The following is a 5,169-nucleotide window of genomic DNA, read 5'->3' on the forward strand; positions in this document are numbered from 1 at the left end:
TTCAGACCAAAAAATAAATTTTTTTTTACATAGACCCATGTATCTTATTATACTGAACAATATAATTTTTTTCCTGAAAGTTTAATAATCTTTAACATACTGAAGGTCCATGGCTTATATGCCTTGGACAGATTTTCAATGTTTGGTCCAGAGCATTGTGGGAGGGGGAGCGGTAATTCTAATGAAGTGTTTAGAACACGGGAAGGTAGATCATCCATCAAACCTTTAAATTACCACTTTTGATTTTTTCCTTTGGAGGGGTCAAGTTCCATTCCAGTTTTATTTCACTGGCTTGACTCCTTTGAAATATTTTAATTTGTGTTGCCCCTACTCTTTCAAAAAGCAATATTCTTTAAGTGAAGAATGAATGAGAATACTCAGGAAAAGTGGACAACTGTCAGTAGTTTACAAACTTTTAAAAATGCCTTTGAAGCATAGTTCTTAACTGGAGGTTTTCTACATATTGCCAATGGCATCATTGATGTATGATTTTTGTTTTCTCTGGAGTATCATATAGAGATTCAGCAGTCATTCCTCATTTTGAAAGAGATATATTTGAGCAACTTAGGCATTTGGTGTGCATTTTGAAAAATTATACTATTGGCCAGGTGCAGTGGCTCATGCCTGTACTCCCAGCATTTTGGGAGGCCAAGGCAGGCAGATGACCTGAGGCCAGGAGTTCGAGACCAGCCTTGGCAACATGGCAGAAACCCATCTTTACTAAAAATACCAAAATTAACTGGGGGTGGTGGGACACGGCCTGTAATTCCAGCTACTTGGGAGTCTGAGGCAGGAGAATCACTTGAGCCTGGGAAGTGGAGATTGCAGTGAGCAGAGATCGTGCCACTGCCCTCCAACCTGGGTGACAGAGACTCTGTCTTAAACAGTAACAGCAACAACAAACAAAACAAAACAAAAATTATACTATACATTACTAGGAATTTCAACTGGGTGCATGGAGGAGAAAAAAAGCCTCTGTTGCTGAAGGAATGATGGAGGTGAAGCCTTAAACTCCATACAACTCACTCTGGGGTTTCTCAGTTTTATTTTTGCTTCTGAGGCAGGGTCTTGCTCTGTCGCCCAGGCTGGAGTGCAGTGGTGCAATCACAGCTCACTGCAGCCTTGATCTCCTGGGCTCAAGTGATCCTCTTTCCACCTCAGCCTCCCAAGTGGCTAAGACTACAAGCACACACTGACATGCCCAGCTATTTTTTATTTTTACTTTTATTTTTAGTAGAGACAAAGTCTTGCTATGTTCCCCAGGCTGGTCTCAAACATCTGAGCTTATGCCGTTGTCCTGCCTCAGCCTCCCAAAGTGCTGGGATTACAGATGTAAGCCACTTTGCTCAGTCTCATTGATTTTATATATAATTCTAACAGCTCTGCCAAGGATAATCAGAATTTTTTTTTGAATCGCAGAACTAGGTATGAAAATTAGAAGACTGATAGAGACAGGGACATTTACTGCAGCAGTGATTGCTCAGAGGGTGGGGGGGAGTAGAGAGAGACTGGGACTACTGAATCACAATTTAGCATAAAAATTAATGATCATAATAATATGGACAAGAGACAGGGAAATACTGGATAGAAGAGGGTGGTTCCCCAGCAAAGGCCCCACCCTCAAGCCTGGAGACCCTCGGCCCTAAGTGGGAATGGGCATTTCTGTTTTTGTGCCCTGAAAGTTGCCTTTTGACCTGCTATGCCCCCCATCCGGTACCCATATGAACTCTGAACCTCAGGCTCTAGAAGCAGATGAACAGATGAGGAGATGAGGAAACAAGCAGATGAATGGCAGAATGATGTGGCAGAGAAAGAGAGAAGAGGAGGAACATCTAAACACCAAGAGGAGTTAGGCTGGGGGCGGTGGGAGAGGAGTTTGGCCTCTGGATGGCCAAACTCCAGGGGAAGAAAATCTTCCTACTCCATCCCCACTTCCAGCTCCCCATCCATCCTGCTGAGAGCCACCTTCACCACTCAATAAAACCCTGCATTCATCCTTCAAGTCTGTGTGCAACCTAATTCTTCCTGGATGCTGAGCAAGAGCTTGGGATACAGAAAGTTGTCACACTGGCCCTCTGCCCTTGCAAAAAAGCAGAGGGTCCATTGTGCTGGTTAACAGTTATGTTGTCTGTGGACAGCAAGGCTAAAAGAACCTTGTTACACTGGGGCTGCAGGCACCCACCCCTGGACACTACTGTGGGGCCGGAGCCCGAAGCACTCACCCTGACTCCTGCACCTGCCAGTCTGCATGCTCGCCTTCTTGTCAGGGGTTTGAGCAATGGTGACTGAACAGGCGAGTCACACCCCTGTTGCACATCCTGTGAGGGGGATCAGGGAACTCTCCCATTTCAATAATGACTATTCTGAGTTGTTAAGATTAGATTTGGGATTATCTATTTAGGAAAAAAAGGAAATATAGAAAATGTTTTGGAAAAATTCCATTCAAAAGGGTGAATATAAACTATTCAGACACAAGGATAGACTTTTGTTATCAAGCAACGTATATTTATCGACCATCTCTGATAGAGGGATGGATTCAAAGATCGTTCTGCCTTCAGGGATTTTACAAACATGTACTTGAAAAACTAGCAATGGAAATGGCGTGTGATAGGATTTTGATTAAAAACACCGAGCATCAAAGGAGATCAGGGAGTGAGAACAGCTTTGTGGCTGCAAAGATCTGAAAAAGAGGTGGGTCTGAAATGGAATCTAGAAAGGATTCACTGAAGCAAAGGAAAGGAGGAAAGGGATGAGGAAAGAGAAAAGAACTGATATAGGGAATTGCGTGAGAAAGGCCAACAACCTGTGGGGTGCATTTTAGTCCCACAATGCCAACAAAGAAAGCATTTACAGATAAAGTGTCTGGCTTCCATTTCTAATGAGAGAGAATCTTAAATAAGCAAGAATATAAGTTTCTACTTTGAGATATTAATTACTATCCTTTCAGCCAAAACTTTCAAAGATGTTTATCTTCTCTCAGAATTCAATACGTGGTAAATCATTTTAAAGAAAACTGATAGGTTTCAGAAATTGCTCCAAGATGAAAGCTAGTCCTTATTACTCTGATCTAAATTATTATGTATCTTACCTGTTTTTTTTCCTTCAACTTTTATTTTAAGTTCTGGTCCAAGGTGAAAGCTAGTCTTTATTACTCTGATCTAAATTATTATCTGATCCTTTTTTTTCCCTTCAACTTTTAAGTTCTGGGGTACGTGTGCAGGATGTGCAGGTTTGTTACATAGGTAAACGTGTGCCATGATGGTTTGCTGCACAGATCAACACATCACTTAGGTATTAAGACCAGCATCCATTAGCTATTCTTCCTGATGCTCTCCCTCCTGCCCCCGAGACAGGCCCCAGTGTGTGTTGTTCCCCATGATGTGTCCATGTATTCTCATAGTTCAGCTCCCACTTATAAGTGAGTACATGTGATGATTGTTTTTCTGTTCCTGCGTTATTTGCTGAGGTTAATGGCTTCCAGCTCCATCCATGTCCCTGCAAAGGACATGATCTCATTCCTTTTTATGACTGCATAGTATCCCATGGTGTATATGTACCACATTTTCTTTATCCAGTCTATCACTGATGGGCATTTAGGTTCTATGTTGTCCTTTTAAACTGTTCATTGTAACATCTCGAGTATAATAATTTGAAACCTTCCATTTTGCTATTTTTGTATACATCTTTTTATCTGTTAAATCTTATAACTATAAATGTTTACTTACTACATTACTTTATAAGTACATCAATTTTTGTAACTTTTAATTGACTATTGAAAATAGCATTAATTAGTGCCAGTTACAGATCAATAGTATTAATTAGTGCCAATTGCAGATCATTAAGCTCAACATTATGTGTTGTAAAAATTATGAAAGATCACTGATCATTAGAGAAATGCAAACCCAAACCACAATGAGATACCATCTTATGCCAGTCAGAATGGTGATTATTAAAAAGTCAAGGAACAACAGATGCTGCTGAGGTTGCAGAGAAAAAGGAATGCTTTTACACTGTTGGTGGGAATGTAAATTATTAGTTCAACCATTGTGGAAGACAGGGTGGTGATTCCTCAAAGATCTAGAGGCAAAAATACCGTTTGACCCAGCAATCCCATTACCAAGTATATCTCCAAAGGAATATAAATTATTCTATTATAAAGATACATGAACATGTATGTTCATTGCAGCACCATTCACAATAGCAAAGACATGGAATCAAACAAAATGCCCATCAATGATAGATAGGATAAAGAAAATGTGGCACATATATGCTATGGTATACTATGCAGCCATGAAAAGGAATGAGATCATGTCCTTTGCAGGGACATGGATGGAGCTGTAAGCCCTTATCCTCAGCAAACTAATGCAGGAACAGAAAAACAAATACTGTGTGTTCCCATTTATAATGGGAGCTGAACAATGAGAATCCATGGACACATGGTGGGAAACAACACACTAGGGCCTGTTGAGGGGGTAGGGGGAGGGAGAGCATCAGGAAGAATAGCTAATGGATGCTGGGCTTCATACCTAAATGATGGGTTGATCTCTGCAGGAAACCACCATGGCACACATTTACCTATGTAACAAACCTGCACATCCTGCACACGTACCCCAGAACTTAAAAGTTGAAGAAAAAAAATTATCAAAGATGAAAGGGCAGTTATTTTACAGAGATAGAAACTTGAGAGAGTAGATATGCTTTTATTCTTTTTAAAATATTCACTTAAATAGATTCTGATATCTCCTTCCATGTGATTGCAGTTAATGATAGAGTGGGGCTAAGAGAAAAGAAATTAGCAGATGTTAAAAAGAAAATTATTTAGCAACTTATTTTTAAAAAGTAGCTTGTGGCTTATTGGAACACAAAGTATATAATAATGTTTTATGTATATATGTGTGTATATGTTAATATATATATACACACATAATCACAATTACTATATATTTCATATATATAGTGTATATATATATAATGTATATATGTACACATGTATGTGAAATATAGTGATTTTTTCCAGTAAAAATCTTTTTATTGTGGGAAATCTTTTCTTTATTTTTATTTAAAACATTTTATATTTTAAGTTTTGTGGGTATTAGGTGTATATATTTATGGGGTACATGAGATGTTTTGATATAGGCATGCAATGTGTAATAATCACATCATGTAATA

The sequence above is a fragment of the Pan troglodytes genome, chromosome 3 (genome assembly GCF_028858775.2).
Source record: "Pan troglodytes isolate AG18354 chromosome 3, NHGRI_mPanTro3-v2.0_pri, whole genome shotgun sequence".
NCBI classification, from domain to species: Eukaryota; Metazoa; Chordata; class Mammalia; order Primates; family Hominidae; genus Pan; species Pan troglodytes.